The sequence below is a fragment of the Mercenaria mercenaria genome, chromosome 5 (genome assembly GCF_021730395.1).
Source record: "Mercenaria mercenaria strain notata chromosome 5, MADL_Memer_1, whole genome shotgun sequence".
In the NCBI taxonomy this organism is placed as follows: domain Eukaryota; kingdom Metazoa; phylum Mollusca; class Bivalvia; order Venerida; family Veneridae; genus Mercenaria; species Mercenaria mercenaria.
In genome coordinates, this window is record NC_069365.1 from 82,916,042 (window position 1) to 82,936,988 (window position 20,947).

Genomic DNA, 20,947 nt, shown 5'->3' on the forward strand with positions numbered 1-20,947 from the left:
GATATTCGAATATCAGATTTCTCTTTGATACTAGTGTAAATTAGTATAACTCGTTAAAAATAAGAATAAGGGACCACTTTGTCCAAGAGTGGAGTGTTAATATTAATGCCATTTCAAAATTAGATAGTTATTGTAAATATAAAACTGCATTTCGTTTTGAAAAGTATTTAGTCATATCAAATGACAACCTAAGAAAACAAATGACCAGTTTGCGATTATGTTCACATAATTTAGAGATAGAGTTAAGAAGATATGTTAAAGTAGAAAGGAATAACAAATTATGTAAATTATGCAATCAAAATGCCATCGAGTCAGAATATCATTTCATACGATGTTGTTCACGATATAGTAGCATAAGATCCAAGTACCTGGGCCGATGCTCATGGCCTACTGTGCAAAAGTTTAATGCATTAACGTCATCCAGTAGTAAAAGTTATATGTATAGTCTTGAAAAATTTATTAAAGAAGCATTATGTGTACGAAAAAATACACTTAAAAATCTACTTGTCTTCTCATCGAATACAATTATTCTGTTTTGTTCTCTGTCTTTTGTCTGTATGTTCACTTTCTTGTGTATGATTGTCTTTGCCATAAGTTTTTATATTTGTAAATGGCCAAAGGCAAATGTATTGCTGATTGCCAGTAAACTGAAACTGAAACTTTAAAACCCAATACAGATAATTGTTCCAGCGGTCGAGGCGACGCGTTTTGTTAACAACCCGGATGTTAATCATTTTATCAACCTTCTGCCAATATTCGTTCCAGTGAATTGGTCCAGTTGGCGAGAAGACGCCTGTTGAACAACACCGAATGTTTTCACCTCCAAAACCCTCTACCGATAAGTGTTCCAATGGGTATTACTTAATGAAGAAAACAATCGACGTTGCTATTGAAGATTCGTACTGTTTGGTAGATAGCTCAAGATGTGATGAATAAATAACACAGGCCTGCTCGGGTGATATAGGATATTGTAAACTTTCGAAAAATAGCAATATCCTGGGCTACCGTCAAGGGTGTTGAATGTATTACATTCCTCAGGTATAAAATATACCATATCACTCTCACTGACTCTCACTGACCTGTGTTATTTCTATTTTACAAAGAAAAAAAGAAGTGCTGCCAATTATACGGCGTCCCGTCTGGGCCATCACTGGATATTATAGTAATCGCGGAACGACGAAAGTTGAGTTTAAACAATGTCATACCACAATGACGAAAAGTTGAAAAGCAAAATTATAGCATTTGAAAGTATTATGGTAAAAACTCGAATTAAAGACACACTAAAATTCAAAGTTATCAATTTTCGTATTTTCTCAGAAAATAAAAGTAAATAACATAATGACGTCATAACTTATTCCGAATATCTTAGCTTTCTTCCCACTCAAAGCAAATCATCAGATATATTTCATTGACATTTTCTGTCACTGAGAACACAAAAATAAAGCGGAACCCATAGGTAGACCAACACGACAAAAACGGAGAAAAAGTTACAGGCTCGGTTCGATTGAACATGTTCATGGATGCATGCTCCCGTCAACGCCCTCTAGCCCCGGTGGAACGGAACTCAACATCTTACAGAAATAAAATTTAGGGGACATCCTAAGATGTGTATGTGCTCTTATTGTGGTGAACATGGAACTTTCAATGATACATTGTAGGGCATTTTAAAAGCGGCGTTAGTCCCTAGTTAACTTATTGGATAAACCTAGAATAGAAAACGATGGGTAGAACTGCAAGCTAGAATTTAAACAGGAGATCTCAGTTTAGGGAACCTCAAAGGAGCTTCGGTATGTTTTTAAATATGAAAACGGTACGTTTACTCGTAAACACAAGTTATTACACCTAACGTGGTTTAGGCATAAGTGAGTGTATGCCATCTAGCTGGCCCTACACGGAAAAAATAACATATATCATATCTATAAGCAGTTTAACCTTCGAGTAAATGTCTTTTTATTTGCTAAGACTTTTTAAAAATAAAAGCATAACGTTATATACTCTAGAAACTATTATGTTGCCGTTACACAAGGGTGACTTAAGCCATCAATTGCCTATGCGAGACCCAGTCGACGGCGGATAAAGAATGGATCATGCACTCGTTGTAATACAATTAGGTCAAAAGTCAACAATACAAGGCGTTCTATGACCAGAATGCTGTTACGTAGTTTCAATATTAAGATAACCAGGAATGACAGCGAACGCTATAATATATATTTATACAAAAACATTCATAAGATCTCACTACCATTCCAATTGTCCATTAAAACGGACAAAAGCAAAAGCCAACTGAAAACCAATTACAGAAATATATTACGAAGCAATACAGATAGGAATATTTTATACAAAGGTCATTTTCAATACAACAAAAGTATGATGTAATAGATATCCTGGCTTTTATCATGTGTCTATTGTTACTATGTCTCCAAGGTATTCATATTACTTAGCAAATCAACTAACAACGTCATAATGATCTAGATTTTGCTTTATATAGTTTCTTGTGTATTGTATAAAACCATTCAAAACTTTGCCACTATATTACATGGAGGTCAATGTGTCAATGTTCTAGAATTCAACCGGTAAGAGACAAATCTGAAAGAGTCTCGAAAGATTGGTTTACTTAGCCTATATTTGAACCATGGTTAGCAATCTAGACAGTAGTTTGAAATAAGCCGTAAGAAATTTCTCTATAATCTACGGTGGCTGATTTCTGCCATTACGTTCTGGCTTGTTGTTTCGTATGAAGAGCACCAACACGCCAGAACGACAAATAAACCTGTCAATATGACAAATAAGGTATTTGTCAGTTGTATTCTTTATACATCCAAGCTTGTTGAAGCAAATGGCAGAAATCAGCCACAATTGTAATCGATGTAATATGATATATAAGCCGTGCCATGAGAAAACCAACATAGTGGCTTTGCGACCAGCATGGATCCAGACCAGCCTGCGCATCCGCGCAGTCTGGTCAGGATCCATACTGTTCGCTTTCAAAGCCTATTGCAATTAGAGCAACCGTTAGCGAACAGCATGGATCCTGACCAGACTGCGCGGATGCGCAGGCTGGTCTGGATCCATGCTGGTCGCAAAGCCACTATGTTGGCTTTCTCATGGCACGGCTCATATATACATTTATTAATTTGAAATAACTGCGGCAGCGTTGGTAATACTGCTACACTACTGGACGGAAGTTGAAACCGAAGACTTTGTCTGATATTAGGAATGCTTTATTCGATAAAATAATTTCTTTTCTTTCAATACACTGAATAAATAATCTTCTCATTTTAAGAAGATCCAATTTTATTCGTCCATAAAATACAATAGAAGATTTGTACTTAGATTTACATTTTATCTGACGAAAGAAATTATGCGATGTTTTGTTCCACAGAGGTATATATATCATGCTATTGCTAGCTTAAAATTACTTTAGAATATTATTTTCTTGGTGGAAATAGAATGTGTATAAAGTGAATATGATGGCCGAAATATTTCTCAACAAATGAAATCGTCGTTATCGGTTCCTTTTTAGTTAAAGATTTACTGTCACATTTTAAGGTGTATGCAAATCTTATCTCACAATCAATGATACCCACTTTTGTTACAATGCAATCTTAGAGCTAGTGACAATTCAGTTATAATTACAGATATGTTTACACTAACACGTATTATACTTTATCACAGACAAGTACAAAAAGTATGTGTTGCAATTATAGATGACCCTGAGCTTTGCATACTAGGTGGTTTAGAGTCCATCGTCCTTCGTTCCTCGTCTACAATTCAAATGCACAACTTCTTATCTGAAAATAATGGTCAGAATTACACAAGACTTAGCTTGTTTTACCATTGTAAGGTCCTCTCCCTTATCTCCTCTAATGGGTTACTTGATCCCTTTTAGGCGCCGCTAGAGCTAAAAACAGGAAAACCTTCAAATAATTTCTTCTCATGAACCCTATGCTGATCTTCGTCAACTTATGTCTGTTGCATTATTGGGGCGCATGACCCCTTTTAGGTGCCATTAGAGCTGGAAATATATAAACCTTTAAACAATTTATTCTGAAGAATCACTTGATGATTCTTCATCAAACTTGGTGTGTAGCATTTTGCCTTATGCTCGCCCATGACCACTAGCGCTAAAAATAGAAACATCTTTTGATGACCCCTTGGTAAGTCTTCATTAAACTTGGACCGTAAAATCCTTGTAATATGCTTTCTCGAATTTACGGTGCCCCTAAAGTGACATGTTACGCACTTTTTTTCCACTTAGGTAATGTGAGACTTTTTTTATTTCGTTTAAACGAATTAGTTATTTCGTTTAAATAACTAATTCGTTTAAACGAAATAACTAATTCGTTTAAACGAAATGAATATATGTGTGATCATTTTGACAAATTCGTACGGTGCCCCTAAAGTGACATGTTACGCACTTTTTTTTCCACTTAGGTAATGTGAGACTTTTTTTATTTCGTTTAAACGAAATGATTTCGTTTTAACGAATTAGTTATTTCGTTTAAACGAAATGTTATTTCGTTTTAACGAAATAACTATTTCGTTTAAAGGCTGATCACTACCAAATAGAATGTAAGCCTCCGCAGGTCTAGTCACAAGTAGTCCAAATATAAATAGTACTAATCTTTTTTCCTTTCCTAGTGCATTTTCTCGGCAGCAACGTGCTTACTTTTACCCTACCGCGTTTCAGTATGTATCACTTTGCATTCTAATGAAATCGGCATGTTCCTATCGCATGCTAGATAAAAATGCGGCGTAAGAATTTAATGTCACGAAAAGGAATTGAAAGAAGCGAAAAGTAGTAATTTCAGCGGGTTGTATTTAACGAACTGTAGTTTTCTTATATAAAAGTTAACACCCCCTTTTCTTTTTGTTTTTCTAAAGTAGCGATCTAGTTCTTTATGGGAATATAAGTCTCTGAAAATCTGATATGCTAGAAAATGTCGAAACACCGTTATGAAGTGAGTGGATTTTTTATGAAATAAAGAACAGCTGGATTTAGTGGTGTTCAGCCTTAAGGGCAATACTGTTATTTCTGAAACCCCTCGAAAATGAATGGAAATGCATTAATCTATTCTTTATGATGTAAAAACGGTAACAAATGGCTGAAAACGCTTCAATTTCTTGTGTTTTGGAATTTAGATCGAATTTCGACCAGGTGGCACTATTTTGGTTCGTTTTAGGACCTAGTAAATGTCTTCTCTCGCATTTTAGCACTTCAGTTGTCTAAATAATATTGAAATTAGCATGTTTCTGAATGAAAATGACAAAATCGTAACGATTAAATGGATGTTAAATGTAAATTCCACGAATAAGGTAAAATTAATTGAAATATTGCTTGCACAGGGCTAAATTTTGCATATTTTTGGGATGGGGGTGACCTGTAATGAATTGTACATTTCTCTATATTTTCTCAATATTTTGCACCAAAACAAAGCAGAATCATTGTGAAATAGGCGTACCTTGAGAATGAATGCAAATTCATGGAAAATCAAACAAATATTTCTCTTATAGGCTGATCACTACCAAATAGAATGTAAGCCTCCGCAGGTCTAGTCACAGTAGTCCAAATATAAATAGTACTAATCTTTTTTCCTTTCCTAGTGCATTTTCTCGGCAGCAACGTGCTTACTTTTACCCTACCGCGTTTCAGTATGTATCACTTTGCATTCTAATGAAATCGGCATGTTCCTATCGCATGCTAGATAAAAATGGCGGCGTAAGAATTTAATGTCACGAAAAGAGAAATTGAAAGAAGCGAAAAGTAGTAATTTCAGCGGGTTGTATTTAACGAACTGTAGTTTTCTTATATAAAAGTTAACACCCCCTTTTCTTTTTGTTTTTCTAAAGTAGCGATCTAGTTCTTTATGGGAATATAAGTCTCTGAAAATCTGATATGCTAGAAAATGTCGAAACACCGTTATGAAGTGAGTGGATTTTATATGAAATAAAGAACAGCTGGATTTAGTGGTGTTCAGCCTAAACGAAATAACTAAATAACTAATTCGTTTAAACGAAATAACTAATTCGTTTAAACGAAATAGTTATTTCGTTTAAACGAAATGATTTCGTTTTTACGAAATGTTATTTCGTTTAAACGAAATGATTTCGTTTAAACGAATTAGTTATTTCGTTAAAACGAAATGTTATTTCGTTTAAACGAAATGTTATTTCATTTAAACGAAATGATTTCGACGTTAGACATTCTTTTAGTTTGGATTGATTGTACCGCACATTTTAAAAAGTCATCTTCACTTCATATATTTTCTTGTGTGTCATAATTCAGCTCGTTTTATAGTCACAGCAAATGAGAAACAAATGCTTTCCAAAATCGAACTTGTGCACAAACAATGGCTTTGACCTAAACTGTGTCGGTATTAACAATTCAAAGCTCAACTGTGTAAAAACATGTTTCCATATATGCAGGCAAATTTTAGCATTTGTAGGTGGTTAAGTAACCATCTGTTTAACGTGGGTGTAACGTCATTTAATGACTTGATAATTGATACACCTTTGCCCATTAGTTCATTATTTACGTTTATCTGATACAAATTCTGTCTTGCGGAATATTCTAAGTTCGTGACGAAGGAATCAACGACAGATAATGGAATTTATTGTTATCTGCGCATAAAAAGATAAAGCTTTCTCTCTTGATGCGATAAATAAAAGCAACGTGAAGTGAAATCAGATACGAATTATGTATGCAGAAATGAAATCACGACCTTTATTCATCCGATCTGTGAAATTTACTTTAGTACAATGACACTGTAGTTTCAGATAGAATAACTAAGGAATTTATAGCTGATGTAGACGAAAATAAATATTAAGTCACGCAATTTCAGTAAAAAGCTGAACATTACTTTGTTTGGAAACAAAATTGAGCAATTGCTTTTTCTATGAACGATTCTATAAATAGCATGATGACATCATTAAACGCCTACCCTAGAGGGCGCTGTGTGTTGGATTATTATAGAGCATCGTATATAAGTTTTTCTTAAATATAGTCGATTAAATAAGCAAAAATCGTTATTCAAACTAATTTATTCTCGTGTATACCTTCTCCCGCAAATTACAGGCCTAGCAGTATTTCCAGAAAGTGAATATGGTGTCCAGAAAGTGAATATGGTGTAATGTCTAATGCCTAAAGTAGAAGATAGAGAAAGCCGGTGCCTAATAATTATCAGCCTTTGGAAGCAGGCCTTATTTTATTTATTTCTTAAATGTCTGACATTGTGTGACTAGTTTGATGATAGAGAAATGTCAGAAACATATCAAATATTTGATACGAATACAAGTAAAATACTGATTATAGACCTGAATCTTTTTCCTAATTAGACACTGTTTACAGAACGAAGACATATAGGTATATACTGTAAAACTGGAAGCATAATAAAATAGCCTAGGAGGAAAACTTGCTTTATACACCCTTTAATAGAATCATATTATATTTCCGTGATTCACATAATCCGCCATATTCCATAGGGTTCCGTAACATTGCAGTGGGTGTGTTTTCTATAATATAGTGAATATTACTATCTAACCAGACATATTATAATGTTACCCTTTACTATGAGATGCCGATTGCCGAATAAAGCTGAGTTGAGCTGAGACTATATTTGCTATTTTTTCATGAAATGTGCAATGGCTTTAGCCGTGCTACTATCATTTTTTCAGTTGCAGTATAACTTTTTCGAGAGGACATTCCTTAGAAGTAGCTTATATATATATTTATAGAAGGTTTTTGTACTCGCGCAATAGCAGAAATCCGTCAACTTTCGCACTATGATTTACCTGATGTCATTTCTGCTAGTAGTATTTTGAATATTGTGCACAGCCATGCCTTACTTTTATCCAGACATTGGATAATGGTTAGATTGTTGAACAGGAATGCGGGTTAAAGACTTACTCTTAACTACTGCATTTCAGTAACACTGTTTTATGTATTAATGAATTAAATCAAATATTCAAGTGAAAAACGTTTTATTTTAACAACAAATTATTATCTGAAAGGTATCATTATTCTGCATATCAGTAAAAATGCAACTTGTCTTTGATGCATTCAATCAAACATTTCTTGAAACTTGTATGATACTTCGATCTATTAAAAATTCTAAAAGGTAACTTTCTACTAATGTATAAGAATAAACAGTATTCCAACGGCATTTTCTGTCGTTAGCCGAAAAATACTGTCATGGGTGCACATTTGTATAATTTCTCATAAAATTACAAAAGTAACAAGCCTCTGTTACATTACTACATTCACGTACTTTCTACGTCTATCTAGTTTGCTCTATGATATACATTAACCTATAGCCTGCTGCCGACAAGTGATTGTGCCTTTGCGACCAGAGCAGACCAAGATCAGCCTGCACGGATGTGCAGGATGATCATGGCCTGCACTGTTCGCTGTTCAGTCAGTAAATTTTCAGTGAAACCCCCTTCAAATAATAAATGGCATTGCCCAAATTGAATGATGGGCCTGTCCATTTTAGAATTTTAGCAGGCTAATTGTTAAACATTGTGCGGCGAATATCAAACCATATACAACTATCTTAATAAACCGATAATCGCTGTTGCATGTGCGCTCCGGCAACCGCGAATAAGTGCAGATATTTCAGAAGTCATTGCCCCTCTTCATATCGTTTCAAATAATATGTTATGATATGATAATTCGATTTGTTATGAAAAATCTATTATTTTTTTTTATAATCATGGCTATTCTCATTCTATCAAAATAGAACCAAATCAGACATAGCAGTTTCAGATTATCATACTGTTCAGAGTGAACTAGACAGAAATAATGTATATTCTCTATCAACTGAGGTTAGGGTGGAGGATGGCTACATCGACACAATTTAAGTCATATGGCCACAGTTTTTTTTCCAAGGAACCCCTCCGAGTATTATTTTAAGCATGGGCGTTTACCTTGGTGCAACCACTGTATGGCTTCCTCGCATGAAGTACTCTACATCCAAAGCGAGATTTTGAAAACCTATTGATCTGAAGTCAGCGTCTAGTCTTTTATTAATTTTCACGATCTAATATATATTGTGTAATACTGACATACTTTAATATAACCCGCTAAGTAAATACAGCAGAATCTTTCTCCAATTTTCGTCCATAAAAAACACATCAAAGACGATACAATAAAATTGTATCTAACCTTAATTTGTACTAAAAGTTCGTCTAGCGATTATTGTTTTACTGACAAATGAAGAATCACTTTGTTGTTATATTTACACTAGCTTGAAATTACTTTAGAATATCATTTTGTTTTCTAGATGAATGTAATACTGTGTATTTAGTGAAAGGATGTCAAACAATTATTCTACATCATAAACCGATTCGGCGATAGTTTAAATTTGTTTTGCTGTCCTGTCCTATATAATCGGAGCTCCCATGTACTTTTATTGCAACAACTGAGGCCAGAAGAAGCTTATACATTCTTTGAAAATTATTTCATATCCTGATAACCTATTTCTTAAATGTCAAAGCTGTGCATATGCACATATTGCTCAGATGTGACTGACATAACGATGGGATGGTCATACTCGCTTCTAAAATATCAAACAGTTTGACGTTTGACCTTAAATATCAGGATTGGCTAGGACATTGTTTGACATATATACATTCACTGACAATTAGATAGTTACTATTATCAAGCATTGAAAAACTGGCAGATTTATACGAACAATATACCATATTAGATATTTTTAGAAGCAATTATAACCACCACATTGACAAACACATGTGTGCAGAGTATATTTACACACAGCTTTGACACTTAAGAAAATTGCTTTCGTGCAGGGTATGAAAATAAAATCTTTTCACAAATTAAAAAACTTTCTTTGGTCCCAATTGTTGCAATAAAGTCCACGCTCTCTTGGTCCAGTATGTTAAAGATTAACTGCCATTACTTAAACGATTTTTATTTGAAATGAGAAATGACTTACCTTACTATTACTTGCTTGCCTTACCTTAAAGTTGTACCATTGTTTCTTTTGTCGCATATCAACTTGTTTTAAAGTCATTTTTTGCCACCACAAATGACAAACATATGCTTTCCAAAACGTTATTTCGACATAAACAACCAGTTTGACCAAACATACGCTCGACTCAAAACACAAAATCAACCCTCGAGATATTAAATTACTTGATCTGGAGATCTGCACAAATATTTCCAATGTCAAAGGGTATAATGTTCATTTTAGATAAGTAATTCCTTGTAAGCATACATTTTTTATGTTTAGGGGAAAACAACTTTATACCAGGAAGCAAAACCAAGGCAAATGTCTTCAATGTCTCGATAGTGAATTAACATTTTCCCGCAATTTCTGATCAATTTTTGAGTACAGATAGCATTTACATGATACTGTTATGCAGAATGTTAGGACTTCGTGACGACGAGCAATGGCTTTTATCGATGTCGTTAAAGGTAAATGGAAACTTTATTATGCAATCAGTTATGAATTATGTAAACAGATAAAAACGCTTGCATACTATTAATTCTTTTATTCAATGCATGCAAAATAGTTGTGTATAATGACACTGTACTTATAAGATGAAAACTTTTGTCCTTACTGTATAACTTAAAATGCTTAAGTCTAAATAAATGAACTAATGCTAATTTTCGTGTAAAACTGGCAATTATTCCATCATTACACACAAAAGGCATCCGCTCGAATGAGTACATAAAATATTCTTTGCAAATAAACTCGAATTGCATTGTATGGAATAAACAGTCTTGATTTCTGTGTAAAAATGCAATAATTATGTATCATTTGTTGGTAAACATGTAATAGTAGCAGCAATTAAATCTTAAAACATGTACTCAACTTTTTGTATTTTTTTTATTTGATTGCTTGAAACCCGTATGTGCATGTAGTCTGTAAGTATTTTTAAATAAAAAGATATTGTAAACGTTCCAGCACTACTGTATTACTCGGCCAAATCATTTTAAAGCTTTATTGCTTTAATAAATGACAATATTTTTGCATGAAACGTTTACTTTTGCATTCTCATTCGAAAACTAATGTTAAATACCTAGTTAGTTATCAAAGAAAGACGTAATTAACAAAAAAAGATTAAGCATATTGCTTAGCTGGTGAAATTTAAGTACTTTATTTAGATATACATGTATATCTAATACATTTGAAGCTTATCAAGAAAACGTCTGTTAAGAACTGAAGATATGCAGCATTGCAAACGGCATTTGCATGCACAGCTCAATACCTCTTTCTTAATTTATATGACGTTGCTATTTTTGACAGGTAATTAAATAACTGGCATTCGAAATTTGTTTTATGTATACTCACGCAATGGAAGTTTCTCTGTAATTAAAAAGGTGGTGAAACAATCGACGTTGCTCAAGTTTAACTATTATCGTATAATTTGTAAATATTTTGTAATATAGATATCTTTGAAATTGCATTTAATTTTATCTGATACTTTGATTTAAATTTATTTGAGCCGTGCCATGGGAAAACCAACATAGTGGCTTTGCGACCAGCATGGATCCAGACCAGCCTGCGCATCCGCGCAGTCTGGTCAGGATCCATGCTCTTCGCTAACAGTTTCTCTAATAGCAATAGGCTTTGAAAGCGAACAGCATGGATCCTGACCAGACTGCGCGGATGCGCAGGCTGGTCTGGATCCATGCTGGTCGCTAAGCCACTATGTTGGTTTTCCCATGGCACGGCTCATTTGATAAAGTCACCATAAATCAATAGATAATGATGAGATTCTGTCTAAAGACTTTTGCAGTATGGTTATTGGCCTTCATTTCTTTCAAAAAATTGAGAGACAGAAAACTGGTTTTAACTTGAAAAAAAAAAACAAACTGGTTTGTCCTGAAAATAAAAACAGGTTTTATCCTAATAAACACTGTCAGGTTTTACCCCAAAGTAAACAATTTGATGACTGCAATATCACTTTCGAAATGTGTAATAAAATGCGCACCTAATACAATTTGTACTCTTTACACAGTTAAGAAGAAGAAGAAGAAGATTTTTTTCAAGACTTCAGCTGAAAGCTCCTCATCTAAGAAACAACAACAAAGATATATACGAACAGAGGGAGTGTGAATTAAGGTAGTTCTGCACGTTCGGATCGAAACTTTTTCTACAAAGTAGAATTTGATTAAACCGTGAGTTTTCAAAACTTCAGAATATACTTAGAAAGTTCAACAAATAAAAAGATAGGTTCGCTAGATTTTTCGCTAGACTGATTTGAAAAATTTGGACATTGCGCAATTTTTCATAATGGGAGTCTATGGGAAAAAATCACAACTTTCATAACATTTTCGAAAATAGAAATTTTTCTACAATGTAGATTTTAATGACATTTCTCACAGTCATTAATAAACATATGGTCTATAATGTGGTGAAATAAAATGTATAGGTCCGTGTGCTTATTTTTGAGATATTTGACCATGATTAAAGTGAACCGTACAGTTGAAGCTAATCAAAGACATTTTAAGACATTATTTTGAATTATTTAACGAGTCAGATGTTTAATATCATATTTAACTTTGGAAAGATAGTAAGATAGATAAGAAAGATAGTGCCATTGTATTAAATTTATTCACGGGTTGTCATTTATTCATAAAATGATTTTCATTTCTGTACGCCGAATCCAGGCATTATTCTACGTTTTCCGGATAAATGACGTTACGCCATCACTTCCGGTTTATCAAACGTGCAAAACAACCTTAACAATACGTCGTAAGAAACCAAGGCACAGTAATCTAAACATCTAGATCCGAATATCAACAGACTGTCATTTTCAATTAACCACACTCGTTATTCGATCAACTTCCTGTGTTTTCATTATTTGCATTATGTTACATAGTCTCTAAGGTATTCATATTACTGAAACAATATAGGAGAACTGTTCAAATAACAACGTCGTAATGAGTTGGCTTTGCTTTATATTGTGTCTTTACTTAGTTTCGCTGTATTATGTATATCTTCTAGAACTCAGCTGGAGACAGCGTTTTCGAAACAATTTGATGCAAGCTGCGGTTTTTATCCAGAAAACAATCTGGAAATAAGTCTAATAATATCCAGAAAACAATCTCGAAATAAGTCTAACAATTTTCTCTAAAATCAGAATAAAAAAAAGAAGCTCATGATTTTTTCACTAGGTTATTGAAATAAAAAGGGTCATTATATTTGAAATTTTCACCGTTTCAAACAGTGGATTTTTTATTTTATAATTATTACTGTTATGGAACTAGACTTGATCAATAAAGATTTATATTAAAATAAAGATAAGATAAAGATATGCGCTCCACCATATTTAAATGTAAAAGAAATCCAACTAACTAAAATAATTTTTACAGTTTTCAAATGTTAACATGACGTCGTATTTTTTGTGTGTGACTTTGCCAAATGTGCATGGCGTTGATGATGGTAAAACTGTTATAAATTGGTAATGAAGCCACTTTAGAGATATGAAATGAAAAGAAAATTTGTTTATTTTACATGTACGATACAAATACCTTTCACTCTTGAACACCAGACTTTTTATTTTTTATTTTTCTCGTGGCTGTGCTGACGTTAAAATGTTGCCGGTGAAAGATTTTTCAATCAAACACTGAACAAAGCAAATGACCTTTGTTTCATTCATTATAAGTTTAAGAATTAAAACAACTGTAATTGCTTTTATACTGGTACTGCTCCACTGAAATCTTTCAAAGAATCAACTACCATTCTTATCGTTTCAGTTTCAATAATCATCTAACAGACATAATTTTTCTAACTTAGTTTTTTTAGACTTATGAAGGCAGAAATGGTGTGAAATTCCATCGGTATGAGGTATCGTTTATGGAACAAACTTAAATGTTTGCATCATTTAACCTTTAGCCTGCTTAATTGCCGAAATGGAATGGTCCATCATTCAATTTGTAAAATACCATTTATTATTGTTCACTGAAAATTTACTGACTGAATAGCGAACAGTGCTGACCATGATCATCCTGTGCATGCTGATCTTGGTCTACACTGGCCGCAAAGGCAGAATCACTTGCCGCCAGCAGGCTAAAGGTCTGCACTGATCGAAAAGGCAGAATCACTTGCCGCCAGCAGGCTAAAGGTCTGCACTGGTCGCAAAGGCAGAATCACTTGCCGCCAGCAGGCTAAAGTTCTGCACTGATCGCAAAGGCAGAATCACTTGCCGCCAGCAGGCTAAAGGTCTGCACTGATCGCAAAGGCCGAATCACTTTCCGCCAGCAGGCTAAAGGTCTGCACTGGCCGCAAAGGCCGAATCACTTGCCGCCAGCAGGCTAAAGGTCTGCACTGGCCGCAAAGGCCGAATCACTTGCCGCCTGCAGGCTAAAGGTCTGCACTGGTCGCAAAGGCCGAATCACTTGCCACCAGCAGGCTAAAGGTCTGCACTGGTCGCAAAAGCGGAATCATTTGCCGCCAGCAGGCCAAAGGTCTGCACTGGTCGCAAAGGCAGAATCACTTGCCGCCTGCAGGCTAAAGGTTAAACAACGTATGATAGCAAAATATTTAATTTTATGAAAGAACATCAGAAGCAATACCGGGAGAAACTTCATATTCCAGCACCACCAGCAGGAAAACTGGGTGGAGTATTATTACTTTTTTTTTGAATTTTATCTGGTCAACGTTTACAAGATTAGGAAATTACATGAAAATTTATAACGAATTACATATAATCAAGTGAATAAGAAGGGTCTCAAAGGGTCTTTGAAAAGATTGAACGCACCTATTGGAAACATAAACAGAAGACTCCGTTTGATTGTCTGCTCACCAGAGACTGTCATTTTCCGCAAATGACAAAAATGCTTTTCCAATGGTTTCTTGCGCATAAACAATCACTGACAATCACAGAACAAAAATCAATACACTCAATACATTATTGTATAAAAAGACCAACTACCAACTTATAGAGGTCTGTAAAAATAAATTCAGTTCATATTTCAACCTCTGTAATCTCATGTGAAGAGCCGTTATAAGACAATAAAATGTTTATTCCTGTATACCTTACTTAAAGTTCTTTTATGAATTCGCACTTGATTCGTTGTTTCCCATTAGTTTCAAAAGGATAATTAGTGTTTGTCAGTGAAATTGTAAAAAACTATATATTTTAACTGGACACCAGAGCTGATTAACTGGAACGTCAAATAAGTACAAATGCCCCTTTCAAGGTAAAGACATGTGAAAAGTCATTTGCGTGCACAGCAGAGAGACTGAAATTCTCTCGGCCTTATCTTCTCGTATTTTATCTGACAGTGAGAGCATTGACAAGTAATTAAATAATTAGCTATTGTTCGTGATTAATATGTCTTATGCACAATATTTGTAAAGGTATGGTAACACATACTGTAAGAATTTATAAATGAGCCGCGCCATGAGAAAACCAACATAATGGCTTTGCGACCAGCACGGATCCAGACCAGCCTGCGCATCCGCGCAGTCTGGTCAGGATCCATGATGTTCGCTTTCATAACCAATTGCTATTAGAGAAACCGTTAGCGAACAGCATGGATCCTGACCAGACTGTGCGGATGCGCAGGCTGGTCTGGATCCATGCTGGTTGCAAAGCCACTATGTTGGTTTTTCCATGGCACGACTCAAATGTCATTTAAAAGCCCATTATAAAAATGGCCAGCATAACAAAGTCACTTCAACTTTACATGTTGTTTTATAAATAATTTCGTAAATAAATGAAACGGGCGAAAGAATTCAATACTTATTTGTAGATAAAAGGCAATCGTAGTTTAAACTATCCAAAAATAGAAAAAAAGAAAACCATTACTTAATCGGCGTTGCTGGACCTATTTCGGAGGGTTCGTAATCTTAAAGACTGCAAAATGATAATGGAAAAAAATAAGATCAAAGTGTTAGGTAATGTTTCCGATTCCACAAAAGTCATAGCCGTATTACCACTAATACCTAACACTGTTTCCAACCTTAAAAAGTGTTACTGTGATTTAAGAGTCGTTGAGTATACCCTGAAACCCCAAATAAATAACAGTATATTTCTCAACAAACAAAAATATATCTCGATCTTGCCATTGATAAGGAAGCATGTCGTGTTCGTGGCCGTTAGCCTGGGAAGTGTTGATAAGTTTTGCCTTGTCAGAAGCAGTCCTACCTAATATCTATGCATTAAAGATCCCACTTAATTTGCGCTAATTAGTGTTAATTGGCATTCATCGAGTTTCTAATATTATCATTATTGTCAATTTGCAGATAGTAAAAAAGTTAGAAATTGTCAGGCTGGATTCCCAGGCTAGTGGTCAAGAACGTCCCGTAATAAAAAGGTCTAAGTGCTCTTGTTCATTCAAATAATTTATCAGTTACCTTTGTTTGTAGAAAATCACATGAAGCAAACTCTATTAATATATGTATAGTTTACGTCAATAGAGTAGTATGTCTGTCTGTTTCTCTGTCTGTCTATTTCTCTGATAAAAATAGCTGACTCAGTCGATTGAATCCGTTTATGAAATGAATTGACTCTTTCCACGCAACCTAGCATCGCTTTGACTGAACATTGACTGAACTCGTGTGAAATAATAACAACACCGGGTCCATGTTCAGTGCGATAAGATACGGTCGCCACATGACACTAGAATACTGCTGTTATGACAGGTTAATAGATATATACTTTAGAAGCATAGAGCATTACCAAACAATATATTGCTATAGGCAGAAGACAAGGGCAAATAACCAAACAGAAAAAGCGAGCCACATTCTAAGAACGCGACCGCCTACGTGCGTAAACGTTGTCAACATCTATGTGTTATAATTACACTAACGAAATATCAAAATATGATATGGCGTAATTTTAAAGCTATGACGTCAAACTTGCAGTTTCAAATCTATTAGAAGCAAAGAATGCAGCCAAGGAAGACTCGATTTGATGGAGTCTGTTCATGAATGAGAGGTAATAAAATGAGCCGTGCCATGGGAAAACCAACATAGTGGGTGTGCGACCAGCATGGATCCAGACCAGCCTGCGCATCCGCGCAGTCTGGTCAGGCTCCATGCTGTTCGCTTTTAAATCCTATTGGAATTGGAGAAACTGTTAGCGAACAGCATGGATCCTGACCAGACTGCGCGGATGCGCAGGCTGGTCTGGATCCATGCTGGTCGCACACCCACTATGTTGGTTTTCCCAAGGCACGGCTCAAATGTGCAACATCGTCGTGCCCCTGCATCGGCTAAAGAGGAACTGTATTTTTAGGTAACATTGAATGAATTTGTGTCAATACTTTTGCTTTATATCCCATTTAGAAAAAAAATGCCGTCATATTTTCTGTTTTTGGTAGATCTATGCATTCGCTGTCAAATATATTGTTTGATAACGATATAAATGGCAATATTATTTTCGATAAAAGCAATATATTCTGTTTATTACAAAATACCTAGTAAAAATAGCACGAATTATTTTTTTCGTTTTAAAAGCAGTAACAATTTTCGTCTGTGAAATGCAATAAAAATGAAACAATCAAAACATATCTAAAACTTATTTGTACTGAAATTTCTATTTCATCAAGCGATTCATTGATCCACAGAGATGTAAAGAATTGTTTTGTTGTTGAATCTACACTAGCTTGAAATTACTTTAGAATATTAGTTTCTCCTAGATAGAGATAAAAATGTGCTTTAAGTGTCAGTTGATTTGTTACAAAGCTTTCATATGTCGATTCCGTCCTGTTGCTTCAAATTTGTTTCAGTTTGTTACAATAAGTTTAAGACAAATTTTGAATTTGAACCATATATATCGTTTGTTAATTATGACTGTCTAAAAAGGCTATTGACTTGTTTTCGACTTTCTTCTCATTGCTTAGCCATAGAAACTGGTTGATATTATGAAACCGAAAGAAATAATAGACTATGTGAAAAGTGTACACACAATTCAGTAGAATCTGAATACCATTTTATTATGACATGTCAATATTATAGAGAAAGTAGATGTAAATATCTGCCAAGATTTTGTCAATCTTGGCGAACAACTAGTAGTGAAAAATTTATTAACTTAATGAAAAGTGAAAATTCAAGAACAGTTGTACGCCTTTGTTATTTAAAATATGCATTTAAGAAACGTGCAGTGCATATTAATTATATGTTGTAATGTGTTGTTTTGTCAACAGATTGATATGTCATATATTTGTGCATGATTTGTTTAAATTTCATTTTGTTCTGTTCATTGCCAAAACCATGTGGATAGTGATTACAATAATTTGTTGTTGTTGTTGTTGTTGTTGTTAAAGATGGCTGTCATAATAGTACAAATTCAGTACGATCCGACTTCAACTCATCCTATAACATTTGAAAAGAACCGTCTAATGACAGCACGGAAAGACACATTTTTTAATTCAGTAGTAAATATCACATTCGGTATATCGCATGTTACCGTAGAGGGATCGATCCCGATTTTCGTCGCTACACATTGCATCGATTCCCTTTCAATTTAAGGTAAATTTTGGAACAAAAACAACACTGCCCATATTGTAGTATTGTATTACATGTAATTGCCGCTTCTTGAATAGGCTCACCCTCCGGAGAGGTACATTTATTTATATGAACTGTGCTCACTAGGTGCTTTTATTTACAAGTGCACACTACGTGTATATATACCACATATCCATATTTGTACTGATGTGCAAGACGTTGCGGTTGGACGCTTATTAGGCACAAGTGAAAAGCGTATTTTTCCAAAATATCCGAAGTCAGACGCTCTGTGCACGTGCCGGAAGTACACATTTTTTTAATTTGATAGTATATTTCTCATTCGGTATATCGCATGTACCCACAGATGGATCGATCCCGGTTTTCATCGCTTCGCGACGAAAATTGGTAGTATCAATTCCCTATTAAAACTGTTAATTGCACACCCATTCATTGTGACCTAAATTACGCCAAACTCAGAACTGAAAGAAGCACGCACACACATTCAAGACTTTAAATTTTATAAAAGACAACTCCAGTACAAATATTCAAAATTTCAAAGGAATGAAATTATGATTTGTGTAGGAAACTTGGTGTGAGTATGAATTTCAAGTTTAGATAGCAAAGCATCGTTACTCTGGTTTAAAAACCTAGACAAAGCTCTTTAAGGACTTGATAATTGATTCACATTTTCCACAAGTTCCAATTAGTTTTACTGAATTCAGAGAGCAGAACTTCGTGACGTCGGAAATAACGAAAGATAACGAAACATTTCAGTCACTTAATGTCTGAAACTGAGCATCTTGTCAGATGTCATTTATGAAAGCTGGGTCATAACCCTTATCATGTTCTGGGCACGATTGATTCTGCCTTTACGACCAGTGTAGTCTGATCAAGATCTGCACTGTTCGCCATTCAGTCAGTATATCTATGTAGCACCTCTTTTAACAGTTAATGGTACTGTCCAAATTGAAAGATGGACAAGTTAATTATAGAAGAGCAGGGTAAGGGTTAATAACTTTAGATCCAGATGAAAGCAATTATAAATAAGATCAAATGTGAGTTTCGTACCACGCAGATAACAATGTAATTTTTTAAACGACATGTATTGTTCTAAAACTGAAAAACAAGATGAGGCAACTACTGGTGTCAAACCGGCATATTTCACCTTCAATTACACTGCTTAATTTAGGGGAATGGTTCACTAAAGCTACATAGAATGAACAAGTGATGAAATACTCAGACATATCTATAATGTTCTTCTTAATTAGATAATCATGGTAAATTACTTTGTATATAAGAACGAAACTAAAACCGCCAAGGTACTATAATATCACCACCCCTTTTAGCTTCAGTTAAGGTCTAGTTTTAAAAAGGCAGTCATCATGCATGTTTAAACTGTTACATATTTCAGTTGGAGCTAATAGATGATGACCACTTTCAGAAGTAAAGATATGTTTCATGTGAAATGTTTGCAGGGAAATGTAAAATGGAGAAACTGGAATATTCTAAGCTTATTTTTTCTAATAAGATTTCACCTGAGGCCAAGTTATTAAACCACACGTTGTTTTCTATGACTGATATGTCTAATGTGATATATTATTTATGTTATGTTATATAACCTTCACCTTGCTAAACTTTTAAAATGGACTTGTCTATCATTCAATATGGGCAATACCATTTATTATTTGAAGGGGCGTTCACTGAAACTTTACTGACTGAACAGCGAACAGTGCAGACCATGATCAGCCTGCATGGATCTTTGTATGCACTGGTCGGAAAGGCAAAACCACTTGCCATTAACAGGCTAAAGGTTAAGTTTACTAAACCAATGGTGAAGGAACACATAAAATGCTATATGCAATGCAAACATATCCATATTTGTTTAAGCATTAAGTAATGGGAAAAACGTAACAATGTAATATTTGAAAACTACTAAAATCATTTATACCTGACAATTATTCTGTCAAAAAAGAAATGGCCAGCAGAGAGGTTTCATCGTATCACGTATAAAACTGAAACTAATTTACAACAATCTGAATGTAAAGATCAGCAAACCGACTGACTATCATTTTCAATTAACCAAACATTTGATCTTATAAAGACCGCATGTTTTCATTATTTGTCTATTGTTATGAGGTCTCTGGGGTATTCACGTTAGACAAACAATTAAAATAGCAACAATATATTGAACAAGGTTTTGTTTCTTTAATGACGAATGAGATTGTGTCACCATAAATAATTTCTTCTGTTTGAGTTAACATTCTGAATAATAAAACACGAATCTTCTCCTTCAAGCAGTACAAAAAAAAATCGTTCTTAAAAATCATAAAAGACGAAACTTAAAAGAGACCGAGTATTACAGTGGCAGTACAGAAGTCCGCTACTTATAAAAAAACAATTTTACTTGACCTTAAATAGTGACCTTGACCTTTGACCGACAACCATGGGTCATATGCGCATCACATAGTCTAATCATGGGGAACAAGTCTGTGTATTACTAAACAAAATTCCTTCAATGCAAT

The 20,947-nt window shown here is 34.5% G+C and overlaps 1 protein-coding gene across 1 annotated transcript in view; it reads right to left on the bottom strand.

Moving 5' to 3' along the window:
- LOC123557781 (transient-receptor-potential-like protein) overlaps positions 1-20,947 on the bottom strand; it is a 123,561-nt gene that overhangs the window by 53,997 nt on the left and 48,617 nt on the right. The window lies entirely within an intron of this gene.